Genomic DNA, 19,814 nt, shown 5'->3' on the forward strand with positions numbered 1-19,814 from the left:
CTATATGAGATCTCATTTAAACTTTCTTTTCTTATAGCATCAAACTCTCAACAGGCATAACGCCGTAATACTGCCATAAAAGGAGACAACATCTCAAGCCTACCTTACATTGCCAGACTTTGCAAAGATTTGGAAAAGATTTTTGAAAAACTACAGTCTCAGACCCTCTCACATCTAAAGACAATTCATTGAGTTTTTAGTCACAGGCCAGTCTCAGATTAGGATTTTGCAAAGACTGTGGGTCACTATTTACAAGACTGCTGCTAGATTCCCTCAAATTATTTCCATCGTGCAATAGGCTACACGTCATCATTCACAGGAAATCACATGATAGCCTACTCATATCAAAGTAATTTTTTCGCGTTTCTGCAGCATTGTTTGATGTGTGACATCACTAACAGATATAGAGCTGTTCTGTCACGTAGAACAACCGACTAATAAATTATAAGAAATGAAATAACAAATAATCATAAAGGCTACAGCTGTCGCCTATTTTGCCCCTTCCTGTTTCATGTTCGCGCAAGGTTACTATTGGTTTTTAATGTTCACGTCACTATTTGCATGAGCCACGACTGAAAAGACTTCCGATAATATCAAACATGTTTGATATTGTCGTAACGGCAAAACTAGAAAAAGACTGCCTCCGACGGACTTAAAACCGCTAAGATTGGCACCTTACACTAAACGATTTAGATGACGGGAGCGCGCTGCGATTTCAGTACAACTCCCAAGATTTCCGCCCGATTTTGGAAATTTAGTCGCCGACTGTTAAAACAGACCAAAATCGTGCAATGTAAGCCAGCCTTCAGCTGCAGCGTACTGATAACTAGCACAATTGAATAGAATAGAAGAATATATACTTTTTTGATCCCGTGAGGAAAATTTGTTTCTCTGCATTTAACCCAATTTAACGGAATTAGTGAACACAGTACACACACACACACACACACACACACACACACACACACACACACACACACACACACACACACACACACACACACACACACACACACACACACACACACAGTGAGGGGAATCACACACTAACCCAGAGCAGTGAGCTGCCTGCCCAACCAGCAGCGCTCGGGGAGCGGAGAGGGGTTAGGTGCCTTGCACAAGGGCACTGATTTCAGCCGTGGTGGACTGCTCGGGGATCGAACCGGCCCTAACCAGTACACCACAGCTGCCCCAATAGTTAGCCAGCACGGCTAACAAACCTTGAGCAGACAGTACATATAAATAGTTCGGCAAAACACCCGTAATTCACAAGGAAAATGTACAACAAGATGTTTCACTTTAAAGTAGCCTATCGACTAACTGTCGAACTAACATCAATTGCTGCAAGCTAATATCACAACGGGAGTTCAATGAACACATGCAGATTTACATGAGTTACATTAAAAGTTTAAACCAAAACAACCAAAGAAAATGTGGAACTACCACTCAATTTCAGCAAATAGTGTTGCTGTAAATGCTTCAACTGGTTTTGTGAGCTTTCTAAGTCGCCAATTCACCGTAAGATTGACTATTCACATGTAATCCACTAACGTGATAAACAATAAACTTACCGAAGCTCTTCTCTCGTTAAAACAAAATGGAAAGATCCTCTTGGCGCGATATATAACGAAGTAAAGTTAAGAGGTAGTAAAAACGATTACTCAAATGTTTAGTTATAATGCAAGCACTTCTCTCAAGTTCGAAACCGTGGCGTTCATTCGCGTTCATTCATTCAAGAATCTATCTACCTAGAGAGGGAAATTCAAATTTCCGCGCATGCGCGGTGCATACTGGCACTGAATCTACAGGGCAGGTTTGAATCCGGCCGTGTGTGTATGAGCCTATTTTAGACGCAGATTTGCGTTCCTTGTCGCTTAAGACTGCCTTTCTCTTGGCGCTCTGTTCGGCGAAACGTGTCAGTGAGCTGTGTGCTCTCTCCGTTAGTGACGACCAGTGTTGCCACAGTTACTTTGAAAAAGTAATCCGATTACTGACTACTCCTTTTAAAAAGTAACTTAGTTACTTTACTGATTACTTGATTGTAAAAGTAACTAAGTTAGATTACTTAGTTACTTTTTAAACGAAGCCCCCCCGCCGCCTCAACATAAAAATGGCAACCGGTTTTGCCTACTCACTTTATTGCAGTAACGTTTACAATATAGGCTAGATTCTAGAAGACATCACAACCTGCAAAAAGTAATTTCAGGGAGGTATCTAAAAAATACTTTAACCCTTTGCAGACGGCACGCTGTAAAATCGGTACCCCAGTACCGATGACGTTGAGTCTAATAACTCCGCCATACTTCAGCTGATTTTATTAATGAAAACTTCCTCATAAACGTGACATCATAAGCTTTACAGTGATATGATTGGTTAAGGGATTTGTGGCGCGAAACTGTTTCACCACTTGAAGAGAAAACACGAAGTTGAAATGTCACTCTGCCTGCTGCATCTGAAGGAGCAACGCTAGGTGTCACCACATATCACGCATCGTAACATCGTTTGAAGGACAAACTGGTGGACCAACTGAGGTAAAACAGTCTTTTTATGTGTTGTTATTAATACCTATTGAAGTTATTACTTCAAAATTGTTTTTATTTAGCTATTTTTTATGGAGTTAAATTTGAGTCATTAATATTTGTAAATGTGCATACAGTGATCCACAAGTATTACTTGATTTGTATGCGTGTTTTGATATCCACAAATAAAAATAATAAATTAATAAAAATATATATATATTTTACAAATAAAAAAATCTAATTTGTAACTCGTATATATATATATATATTAAATATATATATATATATTAAATATATATGTGTATTTGTAAATATTATGGTATTTGTAAAACTGGAAATTGCCTTTGTGAATTGTCATTCAGCATTTGTGGATCGCATTTCTCGCATTCCACAGTTACGGATTTTTGACACATTCTTTGCGTGAACCAGCGCTCCACAGATCCACAAATACCAAAGATTCAAGAGCGCGTTCGTGGATTCGCCCCGCTCTAGAATTTTACTGCACTTCAGTAAAACCGTAATCCAACAATGGACGGACATGAAGAGCTAGGTCAGCGAATGATGGAAACCATTACCAATACGTCTGTTGGCTGGGTATGTATGTGATAATCTTAAAGCCAATCCCTTATTGTGATGGGATATGATGTGATGTTACTGTAGCTACATCGTACTGTAACAGCCAGGTGACGTTGCCTGTTAGCTAGAAGCTAATGTCCGTAGCAAAGATTGTCTAGCAGCTACTTTATAAACCGTCTCTGCCCGTAGTCTATCTAGCCTTAACGGTTTTGCTGAAAATTCAGCTGTATTTGACGGAGGACAGATGTAGGTCGCTAGTGACAAAATATTAACTTTCAGTGTTGTACGATGTCTTTGTAAATGACATCTATATTTTTTTTAAAAAAAAATCCTGGATAGACGTGCAGGGTGCGAAAGCTTGATAGGCCTAGCAACAGTAACTACGGAGGGCGGGATTTCTGGAGGAACAGCTGAAGTTAAAAATAGAACTAGAACTAGGTCTACTTCTACGTTGAAAAGGAAGGGTCAGAGCCACGTATAGTATCTATATGGCTCTGGGAAGGGTATAAGGATATCGTGACATCTAACGTCACACTTTTAGCTTTCCTATTTTCAATTCATTTCAGTCGATTTTACAATAACGTAACTTATCAAGAATGGCTTTTATCGTTTAGCCTACGTTGGGCTATAGGCTACGACTACGTTATCTGTGTTTACCTAATGAAGGCCTTTGCACTCTCTTTTGCACAAAATAGCTGGGCCAGTGTGCCGTCTGTGTTAGTTGGCGTGTGTTTGATGGGAGTCTTTGAGTTAGACATGTCCTGTCGGGTCTGAAAGAGTTGTCTAAAACAAACGGCAACATTCTAACAGCTCGTTCCCTTAACAACTATCGGAATGGAACGTGTTGTCGGACGGCACGCATTGTCGGACACTTCCGTGTACGTGCAACTTAATATTCATTCCCTTAACAACAAGGACGTCGGTTTCCGTCAAAAACGTAAGATCCTACCCGAAAAGGGTATATAAATTGTCTTTGTACCAAAAATATCAAAAATACAGTCAATTTAAGTGGTTTAAATAGTGTTATAATGCTGCGTGTACATAACTGCATTAAGTAGTTGGTGGAATTTTGAAGTAGCGACGAGAATCTGACTCGGTTTAATGTTAAGCCAGCCCAACGTTTTTAACGGTCTCACACTTCAGTCGTTGGCCACTGGTCGGAGCTAATGCGCCGATTGCTAAGTGAAGTGTATGACATTAAATGTAGTCTGAATTGAAAGTTATACACTTGATTTTATTGATATAGTTTTGCCTATTGGCTTCCCAGTCCTACACCACAATGTTTGATGCATTGTTCACGCAGCAACACTGATATCAAAAACAACAATTATGTAATAATTATTGATAATAATTAATAATAGTAGTAATGACAATAATAATAATAGAAAAAAATATGTATTTAACATTTAGTTTTATTTTCCTTTTCTAATTATAAATATAGAAAATGGTACAAAGACATCATCAGTGGAGAGATGAGACTATAGTTCGGGCATTGGAGGAGGTAGCTGCGGGCATGCCTGTACGCCAGGCAAGTCGAATTTTCAAAGTCCCTCGCAGCAGCTTGATGGACAGAGTGAGTGGGCGGGTTACCCATGGCTGCCGTACAGGCCCAAGTCAGAAGCTCTCTGTGGCAGATGAGCAAGCACTAGTTGAGTACTGCCTGTACTGCGCAGAACATGGGTTCCCGCTCACAAGGGCCAGGGTCATGGCGTATGCCACTGCCGTGTACAGGAAGAGACATAGACAGCCAGAGCTGCCACCACTAAGCAAAAGGTGGTGGAGCGGTTTTCAGAGAAGACACATCGCTGTCCTGAGTATGAGGACGCCAGAAAACATAGACCGCATGAGGTCTGCCTGCGCAACTGTGCAGACAACAATGCGCTATTTTGACCTACTGGAAAAAACTATGGTTGAGCACGAACTGACAGAAAAACCGTCTCAAATATATAATTGTGATGAGACAGGATTCAATATGGAAAAAAGCAGGGACAAAGTAATGGTACAGCGGGGGACAAAACATCCTTTTCAGCGGGTCCCCGGGACAAGAGACCACGTGTCCGTGCTGGCCTGTTTCAACGCAGCTGGGGAAGACATACCACCAATGATTATCTTTTCCAAGTACTTCCCTGGGGGCCGTTATACAACGGGGGGGGCCCCCAAATGCACTATATGGGAAATCTCCGGCAGGGTATATTGACAGTGAACTGTTTCTACGTTGGTTCCAACACTTTGTCCGTCATGCGGAGAAGGAGCGCCCTCTGCTCCTTATATTTGATGGACACAAGTCCCACCTCTCACCACCTGTAGTTGAGGCAGCTAAGAGGGAGGGTGTGATACTGTTACATCTCCCACCACACACCTCCCATGTCCTTCAGCCCCTCGACGTGGGTTTCTTTGGCCCTTTAAAGGCAACATTTTCAAAGATGGCTGGCAATCTCTGCCATTTCAAAAATTCGTATATAGTCAATCGGACAGAATTTGCAAAAGTTTTCCGCCATCCGTACCAGCAGGTCAAAGCTAAAGAGGTTGTGGTGAAAGGGTTTAAGGAGTGTGGCATCTTCCCTCTTGATAGGACGGCCATCAAGTCCTGTCGCCTCATGCCCTCTCGTTGCAGAGACAGAATGAGAAGGCAGGCCAACGCCGGACCATCCTCCTCCTCTGCCCCCCCTTCACCCATACCCTCCTCCTCTGCCCCCCCTTCACCCATACCCTCGACCTCTGGCACCACCCGAACACCCCCCATCCCAGTGGGGCCCTCTGCACCCGCTCCACCCATAGGCTCCTCCCAACCAACAACTGACTCTCAACTTTCCCTGGCCGCCTCGTCTCAGGACTCTCAGAACCACCCATTGGTGGAAGCAGGATTGATACCCCCTGACCTGGCTGAGGTCCTGACTCGGATCACCTATGAAAAAACGACTAGGAGGAGGGTTACTGCAAATGCCAGGGTCATCACTGGGGAGGAGTATGAGAGACTGTTACAAGATAAAGAAGATCAGTTAGCAGCAACCAGAGAGGCAAAGGAGCAGAGGGCCCGACAGAGGAAGGAGCGAGCCAGTACCATCGGCTTAGGAACCACCGACCCTGTCGTAGCCTCCAGGGGAGCGCCCAGCTGCGACAAGGCCCCAGCACCAGTACAAGGTAAATAGAGTTTAAATAACTATCAATATGTTTTTTTTTTTTTAAAAAGCGAAATTTAAAATACTGTCCCTTGCAGGTCAGAAGAGAAAAGGGAAGTCAGCTGGAGGGGCAAAAAAAAAAACAAAGGAAGAAGACAAAGGTAAAATCACTAAACCATTAAAAGGATAAGATGATTAAAAGATTAAAAGGATAAAACATACACACACACACACACAGACACAGACACAGACACAGACACATATACATATACATATATATATATACTGTATACATATGTATGACTCCCTCTGTCTTTTTGCCTTCTTTGCTGTAAGATGTCTGTGGCAGGTGCAAAAACATTTTTCCACCAGGAGGTGAAGACATTGTGCCATGGGTGTTCTGCCCGTTGTGCATGGAGTGGTTTCACTGTACATGTGAGCAGTGGGACAACTGGGATGGCGATGATGACGAGCCGTTTGAGTGCCAGCGGTGCCAGGTCATATCTGCCCGTGTCATGGCCCGGCTGAAGAATGAGTGTTGAAAGATATAGAATTGTGTGTTTGTGTGTGAGTGTTTGAGAGAGAGAGAGAGCTGATGATTAATTAGCCTACTATTTACTATTTATTCATCTTTGCATTTTCCTATTTATGTATCTATTGTTGCTAAGAATAAATAACATATTACCCCATTGTGTGTGTCATCTGATAAAATGAAACATTTTAGCCACGTAAATATTCACTACTGATACCTAAACCAAAAAACGAGGAACTATCGAACAGTCGCAAACAAAGGGGGCCGACAATAGGTGCAACACCAGACAAACTCTACACTCCGAGCGTGGTAAACAAAAATGGGATATTTCGGGAGATAAAAGCCCCGGTAAGAACCAAACCAGATATTGTTCAAATCTACACACATATGGCTACTGAAAAACGTGAGGTTCATTTAGCAAATGTTATTTTAAGGTATTAAAAAACATCGTTGTTTTAGAATTTTCGAACGAAAGGGCCGACAAATAGTGCCCTTACGATAGCTTTGTAGCACAATTACCTTGTATCCAGCTGTGCATCACTGGTGTAGATTCTACTTTGGAAACTTGACATTTGGAAATGGCTGTTTTCTGCACCTAGGCACGCGAAGATCATGAGCTTTAGTTTTCAGCATTTCTCAATGTTTTATTTTTGCAGGAAACATTAAGACAGCAAGTGTTGGAGAGACTACACAGCAGAGTATGGCATGCTCTACAACAAGCCCCGGTTGATCCAGACTACCTGGAATTTGCATGTGCGCAGGAGATGGTGTTCCTGGATATTGTGTCTCAACATGTGCCAGTACCCCAGGAAGTGACAGACACATTGTCAGAGTTGAGCCGTGCTCTACAGAATGCTAGACAGCAACAACATCCTCCCCCAACGATCCAAATGGAAATAAGAAATAGAAGAGGGCGACCACGCGTTAACATCAACAGCGAATATCTTCAACACCTGCTGGAATTAATGCCCATGTCAACAATTGCAGGATTTCTTGGGGTTTCACGCTCCACACTGTACCGCCGTATGGTGGACGATAACCTCTCGGTACGGGGAATGTACAGTACCTGTACCGATGCAGAGCTTGATGCACTCGTCAGTGCAATTAAAAACGAAGCTCCGCATTCAGGCTACCGAGCAGTCAAGGGATTGCTTTTGGGTCTTGGCCATCGAGTCCAATGGGTACGCGTGAGGGCGTCCATGCATCGCGTCGACAGCATCGGTGTACTGAATCGAATGAGGCAGCTGGGATGTGTGGTTAGACGAAGATACTCGGTGCCATGCACAAAGTACCTTGTGCACATAGACACCAATCACAAACTTATCAGGTAGGCTAACCTTTCCTCTTGTGGTGCTATTATCATTAATTAATAGGTAGTATATGCCTGGTGTTTTGTTGCATGAAGAATATGACACGCAGCTGTTGTAACACAACCGCCTAATTGTTGTAACATTGTAACATGTGTACATGTTGTAGGCCTACATTGTAACATTTATCCTTCTTTCTGATCAGATACAACATGGTCATCTTTGGTTGTATAGATGGCTACTCACGCAAGGTATGTTTCATTTCGTGAGATTTTGAATAATTTCGCACCAGGAGCAAAAACTAGCTGGTGTCCCGATAACGATGGACACATTGCCCTGTAGGCCTACTGTTGGTGGTGGCTCATGTCACTGGCCTGTCCAGTTCACTCTTCCACGCCACTCATCTAGCCTATCCCACTGTCTTGTGCCATCCGTCAAAATTGAATTTTATTAGGGCAGAATGTGGAAAATGGTTGTTAGTTTTTGTCACTGATAGATAGATAGATACTTTATTGATACCCAAGGGGAAATTCAAGGTGTTAGGTTGAATAACAATACTTTGTAGTTCCAGTTCAGTAATATCAGCACTTTTCAACATTTCAGATAATGTACTTGAAGGCTGCAGACAACAACCGGTCTGACACCAACCTAGCCTTCTTTTGCCATGCTGTGGAGGAATTTGGCTGCCCACTTGGGTAATTTATTTGATCAGACATTTCAAATTAACCAAAATTATTTTGGAAAGGGGAAGATGTTTGTTTTACCACTACCATTCCTTACATATTTACTCTGTATTAACATCTTCAGAGTACGAACAGATCATGGAGGGGAAAATGTTGGCATTGCTCGTTGGATGTTCACCTTGCGTGGACCAGAGAGTGGCTGCTTTATAGCTGGAAAAAGTGTACATAACCAACGGTGCGTTTTGTTGTTGTAGTCTCTGAATATCCTCTCTGTCCTCTTGAAACATAGGCTATGTGATTACATGGTTTTTGTGCATCTTCTTTCAAATAGAATCGAAAGACTGTGGCGGGATGTTTGGATGGGTGTTACTAATGTGTTTTACCACATTTTCCATCTGATGGAGGAAGAGGGCCTCCTTGATTTGAGCAGTGTAACACACTTGTTCTGCCTTCACTACACTTTCCTGCCACGTCTCCAGGCTATGGAGTTTCGTTTGTGCCAAAAAGTTCAAACAATACTTTTTCAAATTCAAACAAAAATCAATTAATCAAAATACCAAATACAAAATCTAAACAAAAAAAATAAAGTCGAAAAAAAAAATCTAAACTAGCAAACAAATTATTTGTGTAGTTGCAAAAAAAAACTGTTTGAATAACTTGTCTTTTGGTTTACAATAACAACAGTCATTTGCAGCGACATCATTCGTTTGTTTGCTCCTGGCTTTTTCAGTTTCGATTCTGGCTCTCGCGTTTGCGCTGCCTGTTTCTTTGCTTGCGATTCTGGCACAAACTTCACATGTGGGTGGGTGTCTGTGGGGTGCATTCCTATTGGCTGATGCGTTTTGACTGACAGCTTTACTATGGATTCAAGCGCAAGAGCTACCCACCTCCCCCCCAGGTAGTGGTGCAACGCTCTTTTTGGCCACTATGTACAGGTATATGCGATGTGGCGCTATTGAGCACAGTATGTCAACCGCCATATGAAGAAGAAGAAGATATTGACCACAGTAAGTAGTTCCGTGGAGCTAGCTACACCAAAGCCATCGATGGGCTACACGCGTTATGGACTCAAAACAATGGGTTTTCCTCACTACTCATTAACCCAAGGTAAGAAGTGTAATCTAATTTGTTATGGGTCTAATTTTCACGTTTATGTGGGATGTTATGGCGTAGTTGTTACAATACTGACGCTGGTTTTAAGGTATCAGATGGCTATCTTAGCATCGTAGGTTTGTCCACATACAAACGAGGCTTTTGATGAAATGTCGCACTACAGTAGCCTAAATTATGAATTCATACCATGTATTTATTTGTTCAGAAGTATATTGTTAATGTCCTCGCGTTATATAAGCGTATGTGTCCGATTATGTCATGAAATATCGCTATGTTGTCAAAGGTAGTCTAGCATAGTATGAGCGCGATGGTGCGATCTATCTGTGGTCAGTTCATCAATGGCCCTGGCGATCTCTGGAGGTCCACTCTTTGTGAACGTTTGGAGACCACAGACATAGTGTAACCTTAGTTAGAGTATTGGTTCATTTGCCTGAGAAAGACCCAAGGGTCGAAACGTTACTTTTTGTAAACATGGGAGCTCAAGCAGTGTTGCCAACGTTACCTTCTTCTGTTACATCTCCCCAGGAAATGTTATTAAGCACTGTGACCAGCTCTGTCTTTTGATTAGTACATGTAATTTGTCTTTTGCTTGTGCTTGTGTGTTTGTGCAGAACAACTCATCGTGATGGAGCACCTGTACTCCCTGATACAGCAGGATCTGAGGGGATTCCTCAGACAGGACGCAGATGTGGATTGACAACATCCTGCAGTTTAACTTTATTAGAATAAGTGTTGTTTTGAATAAAGAACAATAAAATTGTACTACTTACTACTTACTACATACTACTTACTGTATGTTAACCTGACTCACCACTTGAATTTCGTTCCACCTAGCTCCTCACATTCATCTGGAACTACTCCATTGGAAATGTATTTCAGAAGGCAGGGCCTTGTCAAAACACCTTTCATATGATTGGATAAACTAATTTATTGACATGCTACTACAACAGGGGTGGGCAAACTAAGGCCCAGGGGCCACATGCGGCCCTCTGCTCTGTTTCATGTGGCCCGCCATGATGTCAAACACATAAAATTAAATGTGGCCTGTTGTTACATAAACCTGATATACATCCATCACACAGCATGGTTTCATAACTGATGTGCTATGTTTGTCAATGAAAACAAGAGAACAGGCCGCACTATGCATAAGCAATCACCATTTATTCACACAGACGCGTTTCGGCGCTCTGCCTTCCCAGTATGTTTGTCAATACCATCATCAAGCTGTACTTTTGGGAACTCTGACTGAATAAATACATTTTTTTGGAAGGTAACATCACTTTTTCATTGCTTAATTAATCATAGCATATAAGCTTACCATTCTTAACATCCAACTACTTGGTAACTTTCTAATGTAGCTTGGCATTTTCTGCCTCTCGGATGCGCGCGCAGCCAGTATAGTTGGTAAACGAGAAACCTATGTATATCAACAATAACAGCAATATCAACAGTCACAACAGTGTCCACGTCCACTGGGTGTGCAAGGGACCAGGCAGAGTCAGCTAGTCATGTGCGGAGCATAGCTGTGTTTTTTGGTTTGTAAAGGACACAGCAGGAGAAGGGTGAGCTGGGTTTGTGGCGGCTGGAAGTCTGCAGGTGTGCAACGGACCGGGCAGAGCCAGCCGGGTGTGTGAGGGAGAGAGCAGCGTCTGTTGGGAGTGTGAAAGCCACAGATTTCAGAGCCACCCTGAGGGGCTGGGCAAAGCCTGCTCTGTGTGTTAGAGACACAACAGGATCTGTTGGGTGTGTGAGGGATGGGGTACAGCGCATTGTGTATGTGAGGGACACAGCTAGATCCATCGGGTGTGTGAGGGATGGGGTACAGCGCATTGTGTATGTGAGGGACACAGCTAGGTCCATCGGGTGTGCGAGGGGTGGGGCAGGGCAGAGCCTGCAGGTACTGTGGAGCAGAGTCTCTCAGGTATGTGAGGCACACAATAGGATCCACCAGGTGTGTGAAAGACGCAGCGGACTCTGTCTGGTGTGTGGTGCTGTGCTGCAGATGGAGAAGAGGCCGTCAGCTGTGCTGTGTTGTGCTGCAGATGAAACAGGGACCGATGGTTGTGATGGCAATGAAGCAGAGGTTGACCAAAGACTGTGTGGTGTGTATGGGACAGAGAAGAGGTCGGTTGAACAGGTCAAACTGCAGGATGTTGTCAATCCACATCTGCGTCCTGTCTGAGGAATCCCCTCAGATCCTGCTGTATCAGGGAGTACAGGTGCTCCATCACGATGAGTTGTTCTGCACAAGCACACAAGCACAAGCAAAAGACATGAGACATGTACTAATCAAAAGACAGAGCTGGTCACAGTGCTTAATAACATTTCCTGGGGAGATGTAACAGAAGAAGGTAACGTTGGCAACACTGCTTGAGCTCCCATGTTTACAAAAAGTAACGTTTCGACCCTTGGGTCTTTCTCAGGCAAATGAACCAATACTCTAACTAAGGTTACACTATGTCTGTGGTCTCCAAACGTTCACAAAGAGTGGACCTCCAGAGATCGCCAGGGCCATTGATGAACTGACCACAGATAGATCGCACCATCGCGCTCATACTATGCTAGACTACCGTTGACAACATAGCGATATTTCATGACATAATCGGACACATACGCTTATATAACGCGAGGACATTAACAATATACTTCTGAACAAATAAATACATGGTATGAATTCATAATTTAGGCTACTGTAGTGCGACATTTCATCAAAAGCCTCGTTTGTATGTGGACAAACCTACGATGCTAAGATAGCCATCTGATACCTTAAAACCAGCGTCAGTATTGTAACAACTACGCCATAACATCCCACATAAACGTGAAAATTAGACCCATAACAAATTAGATTACACTTCTTACCTTGGGTTAATGAGTAGTGAGGAAAACCCATTGTTTTGAGTCCATAACGCGTGTAGCCCATCGATGGCTTTGGTGTAGCTAGCTCCACGGAACTACTTACTGTGGTCAATATCTTCTTCTTCTTCATATGGCGGTTGACATACTGTGCTCAATAGCGCCACATCGCATATACCTGTACACAGTGGCCAAAAAGAGCGTTGCACCACTACCTGGGGGGGAGGTGGGTAGCTCTTGCGCTTGAATCCATAGTAAAGCTGTCAGTCAAAACGCATCAGCCAATAGGAATGCACCCCACAGACACCCACCCACATGTGAAGTTTGTGCCAGAATCGCAAGCAAAGAAACAGGCAGCGCAAACGCGAGAGCCAGAATCGAAACTGAAAAAGCCAGGAGCAAACAAACGAATGATGTCGCTGCAAATGACTGTTGTTATTGTAAACCAAAAGACAAGTTATTCAAACAGTTTTTTTTTGCAACTACACAAATAATTTGTTTGCGAGTTTAGATTTTTTTCTTCGACTTTATTTTTTTTGTTTAGATTTTGTATTTGGTATTTTGATTAATTGATTTTTGTTTGAATTTGAAAAAGTATTGTTTGAACTTTTTGGCACAAAAAGTTTTTTTTTTTATGTCAATGGCAGGCCTACAGTGTATTATGTGACTCGGTACACCTTTGGTATGGCCTGGTACCCACAAAGGCGAATTCGGTATAAACATCTATATATTTTCTGAAAGAAGACCTTCTAAGGATTCCATTTCACCCCCCTTTTACATATGCACAACTTATTGTTTTCACAGCCACACAATTTGAAGTTCAACAGTGTATGTCAATGGCAGGCCTATATTATGTGACTCGGTAAACGCTTAGTATGGCCTGGTACCCACAAAGGCGAATTCGGTATAAACATCTATATATTTTCTGAAAGAAGACCTTCTAAGGATTCCATTTCACCCCCCTTTTACATATGCACAACTTATTGTTTTCACAGCCACACAATTTGAAGTTCAACAGTGTATGTCAATGGCAGGCCTATATTATGTGACTCGGTACACCTTTGGTATGGCCTGGTACCCACAAAGGCGAATTCGGTATAAAAATCTATATATTTTCTGAAAGTAGACCTTCTAAGGATTCCATTTCACTCCCCTTTTACATATGCACAACTTATTGTTTTCACAGCCACACAATTTGAAGTTCAACAGTGTATGTCAATGGCAGGCCTACAGTGTATTATGTGACTCGGTACACCTTTGGTATGGCCTGGTACCCACAAAGGCGAATTCGGTATAAACAACTATATATTTTCTGAAAGTAGACCTTCTAAGGATTCCATTTCACCCCCCTTTTACATGTGCACAACTTATTGTTTTCACAGCCACACAATTTGAAGTTCAACAGCTGTGTGTCAAAGTAACGCTTAGTATGTGACTCGGTACACCTTTGGTATGGCCTGGTACCCACAAAGGCGAATTCGGTATAAACAACTGTATATTTTCTGAAAGTAGACCTTCTAAGGATTCCATTTCACCCCCCTTTTACATATGCACAACTTATTGTTTTCACAGCCACACAATTTGAAGTTCAACAGTGTATGTCAATGGCAGGCCTATTATGTGACTCGGTACACCTTTGGTATGGCCTGGTACCCACAAAGGCGAATTCGGTATAAACAACTGTATATTTTCTGAAAGTAGACCTTCTAAGGATTCCATTTCACCCCCCTTTTACATATGCACAACTTATTGTTTTCACAGCCACACAATTTGAAGTTCAACAGTGTATGTCAATGGCAGGCCTATTATGTGACTCGGTACACCTTTGGTATGGCCTGGTACCCACAAAGGCGAATTCGGTATAAACAACTATATATTTTCTGAAAGTAGACCTTCTAAGGATTCCATTTCACCCCCCTTTTACATATGCACAACTTATTGTTTTCACAGCCACACAATTTGAAGTTCAACAGTGTATGTCAATGGCAGGCCTATATTATGTGACTCGGTAAACGCTTAGTATGGCCTGGTACCCACAAAGGCGAATTCGGTATAAACATCTATATATTTTCTGAAAGAAGACCTTCTAAGGATTCCATTTCACCCCCCTTTTACATATGCACAACTTATTGTTTTCACAGCCACACAATTTGAAGTTCAACAGCTGTGTGTCAATGGCAGGCCTATTATGTGACTCGGTACACCTTTGGTATGGCCTGGTACCCACGAAGGCGAATTCGGTATAAACAACTATATATTTTCTGAAAGTAGACCTTCTAAGGATTCCATTTCACCCCCCTTTTACATATGCACAACTTATTGTTTTCACAGCCACACAATTTGAAGTTCAACAGCTGTGTGTCAATGGCAGGCCTATTATGTGACTCGGTACACCTTTGGTATGGCCTGGTACCCACAAAGGCGAATTCGGTATAAACAACTATATATTTTCTGAAAGTAGACCTTCTAAGGATTCCATTTCACCCCCCTTTTACATATGCACAACTTATTGTTTTCACAGCCACACAATTTGAAGTTCAACAGTGTATGTCAATGGCAGGCCTACAGTGTATTATGTGACTCGGTACACCTTTGGTATGGCCTGGTACCCACAAAGGCGAATTCGGTATAAACATCTATATATTTTCTGAAAGAAGACCTTCTAAGGATTCCATTTCACCCCCCTTTTACATATGCACAACTTATTGTTTTCACAGCCACACAATTTGAAGTTCAACAGTGTATGTCAATGGCAGGCCTATATTATGTGACTCGGTAAACGCTTAGTATGGCCTGGTACCCACAAAGGCGAATTCGGTATAAACATCTATATATTTTCTGAAAGAAGACCTTCTAAGGATTCCATTTCACCCCCCTTTTACATATGCACAACTTATTGTTTTCACAGCCACACAATTTGAAGTTCAACAGTGTATGTCAATGGCAGGCCTATATTATGTGACTCGGTACACCTTTGGTATGGCCTGGTACCCACAAAGGCGAATTCGGTATAAAAATCTATATATTTTCTGAAAGTAGACCTTCTAAGGATTCCATTTCACTCCCCTTTTACATATGCACAACTTATTGTTTTCACAGCCACACAATTTGAAGTTCAACAGTGTATGTCAATGGCAGGCCTACAGTGTATTATGTGACTCGGTACACCTTTGGTATGGCCTGGTACCCACAAAGGCGAATTCGGTATAAACAACTATATATTTTCTGAAAGTAGACCTTCTAAGGATTCCATTTCACCCCCCTTTTACATGTGCACAACTTATTGTTTTCACAGCCACACAATTTGAAGTTCAACAGCTGTGTGTCAAAGTAACGCTTAGTATGTGACTCGGTACACCTTTGGTATGGCCTGGTACCCACAAAGGCGAATTCGGTATAAACAACTGTATATTTTCTGAAAGTAGACCTTCTAAGGATTCCATTTCACCCCCCTTTTACATATGCACAACTTATTGTTTTCACAGCCACACAATTTGAAGTTCAACAGTGTATGTCAATGGCAGGCCTATTATGTGACTCGGTACACCTTTGGTATGGCCTGGTACCCACAAAGGCGAATTCGGTATAAACAACTGTATATTTTCTGAAAGTAGACCTTCTAAGGATTCCATTTCACCCCCCTTTTACATATGCACAACTTATTGTTTTCACAGCCACACAATTTGAAGTTCAACAGTGTATGTCAATGGCAGGCCTATTATGTGACTCGGTACACCTTTGGTATGGCCTGGTACCCACAAAGGCGAATTCGGTATAAACAACTATATATTTTCTGAAAGTAGACCTTCTAAGGATTCCATTTCACCCCCCTTTTACATATGCACAACTTATTGTTTTCACAGCCACACAATTTGAAGTTCAACAGTGTATGTCAATGGCAGGCCTATATTATGTGACTCGGTAAACGCTTAGTATGGCCTGGTACCCACAAAGGCGAATTCGGTATAAACATCTATATATTTTCTGAAAGAAGACCTTCTAAGGATTCCATTTCACCCCCCTTTTACATATGCACAACTTATTGTTTTCACAGCCACACAATTTGAAGTTCAACAGCTGTGTGTCAATGGCAGGCCTATTATGTGACTCGGTACACCTTTGGTATGGCCTGGTACCCACGAAGGCGAATTCGGTATAAACAACTATATATTTTCTGAAAGTAGACCTTCTAAGGATTCCATTTCACCCCCCTTTTACATATGCACAACTTATTGTTTTCACAGCCACACAATTTGAAGTTCAACAGCTGTGTGTCAATGGCAGGCCTATTATGTGACTCGGTACACCTTTGGTATGGCCTGGTACCCACAAAGGCGAATTCGGTATAAACAACTATATATTTTCTGAAAGTAGACCTTCTAAGGATTCCATTTCACCCCCCTTTTACATATGCACAACTTATTGTTTTCACAGCCACACAATTTGAAGTTCAACAGTGTATGTCAATGGCAGGCCTACAGTGTATTATGTGACTCGGTACACCTTTGGTATGGCCTGGTACCCACAAAGGCGAATTCGGTATAAACATCTATATATTTTCTGAAAGAAGACCTTCTAAGGATTCCATTTCACCCCCCTTTTACATATGCACAACTTATTGTTTTCACAGCCACACAATTTGAAGTTCAACAGTGTATGTCAATGGCAGGCCTATATTATGTGACTCGGTAAACGCTTAGTATGGCCTGGTACCCACAAAGGCGAATTCGGTATAAACATCTATATATTTTCTGAAAGAAGACCTTCTAAGGATTCCATTTCACCCCCCTTTTACATATGCACAACTTATTGTTTTCACAGCCACACAATTTGAAGTTCAACAGTGTATGTCAATGGCAGGCCTATTATGTGACTCGGTACACCTTTGGTATGGCCTGGTACCCACAAAGGCGAATTCGGTATAAACAACTATATATTTTCTGAAAGTAGACCTTCTAAGGATTCCATTTCACCCCCCTTTTACATATGCACAACTTATTGTTTTCACAGCCACACAATTTGAAGTTCAACAGTGTATGTCAATGGCAGGCCTATATTATGTGACTCGGTAAACGCTTAGTATGGCCTGGTACCCACAAAGGCGAATTCGGTATAAACATCTATATATTTTCTGAAAGAAGACCTTCTAAGGATTCCATTTCACCCCCCTTTTACATATGCACAACTTATTGTTTTCACAGCCACACAATTTGAAGTTCAACAGCTGTGTGTCAATGGCAGGCCTATTATGTGACTCGGTACACCTTTGGTATGGCCTGGTACCCACGAAGGCGAATTCGGTATAAACAACTATATATTTTCTGAAAGTAGACCTTCTAAGGATTCCATTTCACCCCCCTTTTACATATGCACAACTTATTGTTTTCACAGCCACACAATTTGAAGTTCAACAGCTGTGTGTCAATGGCAGGCCTATTATGTGACTCGGTACACCTTTGGTATGGCCTGGTACCCACAAAGGCGAATTCGGTATAAACAACTATATATTTTCTGAAAGTAGACCTTCTAAGGATTCCATTTCACCCCCCTTTTACATATGCACAACTTATTGTTTTCACAGCCACACAATTTGAAGTTCAACAGTGTATGTCAATGGCAGGCCTACAGTGTATTATGTGACTCGGTACACCTTTGGTATGGCCTGGTACCCACAAAGGCGAATTCGGTATAAACATCTATATATTTTCTGAAAGAAGACCTTCTAAGGATTCCATTTCACCCCCCTTTTACATATGCACAACTTATTGTTTTCACAGCCACACAATTTGAAGTTCAACAGTGTATGTCAATGGCAGGCCTATATTATGTGACTCGGTAAACGCTTAGTATGGCCTGGTACCCACAAAGGCGAATTCGGTATAAACATCTATATATTTTCTGAAAGAAGACCTTCTAAGGATTCCATTTCACCCCCCTTTTACATATGCACAACTTATTGTTTTCACAGCCACACAATTTGAAGTTCAACAGTGTATGTCAATGGCAGGCCTATATTATGTGACTCGGTACACCTTTGGTATGGCCTGGTACCCACAAAGGCGAATTCGGTATAAAAATCTATATATTTTCTGAAAGTAGACCTTCTAAGGATTCCATTTCACTCCCCTTTTACATATGCACAACTTATTGTTTTCACAGCCACACAATTTGAAGTTCAACAGTGTATGTCAATGGCAGGCCTACAGTGTATTATGTGACTCGGTACACCTTTGGTATGGCCTGGTACCCACAAAGGCGAATTCGGTATAAACAACTATATATTTTCTGAAAGTAGACCTTCTAAGGATTCCATTTCACCCCCCTTTTACATGTGCACAACTTATTGTTTTCACAGCCACACAATTTGAAGTTCAACAGCTGTGTGTCAAAGTAACGCTTAGTATGTGACTCGGTACACCTTTGGTATGGCCTGGTACCCACAAAGGCGAATTCGGTATAAACAACTGTATATTTTCTGAAAGTAGACCTTCTAAGGATTCCATTTCACCCCCCTTTTACATATGCACAACTTATTGTTTTCACAGCCACACAATTTGAAGTTCAACAGTGTATGTCAATGGCAGGCCTATTATGTGACTCGGTACACCTTTGGTATGGCCTGGTACCCACAAAGGCGAATTCGGTATAAACAACTGTATATTTTCTGAAAGTAGACCTTCTAAGGATTCCATTTCACCCCCCTTTTACATATGCACAACTTATTGTTTTCACAGCCACACAATTTGAAGTTCAACAGTGTATGTCAATGGCAGGCCTATTATGTGACTCGGTACACCTTTGGTATGGCCTGGTACCCACAAAGGCGAATTCGGTATAAACAACTATATATTTTCTGAAAGTAGACCTTCTAAGGATTCCATTTCACCCCCCTTTTACATATGCACAACTTATTGTTTTCACAGCCACACAATTTGAAGTTCAACAGTGTATGTCAATGGCAGGCCTATATTATGTGACTCGGTAAACGCTTAGTATGGCCTGGTACCCACAAAGGCGAATTCGGTATAAACATCTATATATTTTCTGAAAGAAGACCTTCTAAGGATTCCATTTCACCCCCCTTTTACATATGCACAACTTATTGTTTTCAC

The 19,814-nt window shown here is 41.9% G+C and overlaps 2 long non-coding RNA genes across 2 annotated transcripts; both read left to right on the plus strand.

Annotated features, from left to right (window-relative positions):
* Positions 1 to 8,250: 8,250 nt before the first annotated feature.
* Positions 8,251 to 8,922, plus strand: LOC134099488 (uncharacterized). Its single transcript, XR_009941133.1, has 3 exons — positions 8,251 to 8,304; positions 8,657 to 8,748; positions 8,861 to 8,922. It is a non-coding gene; the product is annotated as an uncharacterized LOC134099488 (long non-coding RNA).
* Positions 8,923 to 9,417: 495 nt separating this feature from the next.
* LOC134099485 (uncharacterized) lies at positions 9,418 to 10,611 on the plus strand. The gene is made up of 2 exons (XR_009941130.1): positions 9,418 to 9,843; positions 10,461 to 10,611. It is a non-coding gene; the product is annotated as an uncharacterized LOC134099485 (long non-coding RNA).
* Positions 10,612 to 19,814: the final 9,203 nt, after the last annotated feature.

Source organism: Sardina pilchardus, chromosome 13, assembly GCF_963854185.1.
Source record: "Sardina pilchardus chromosome 13, fSarPil1.1, whole genome shotgun sequence".
Classification (NCBI taxonomy): domain Eukaryota; kingdom Metazoa; phylum Chordata; class Actinopteri; order Clupeiformes; family Clupeidae; genus Sardina; species Sardina pilchardus.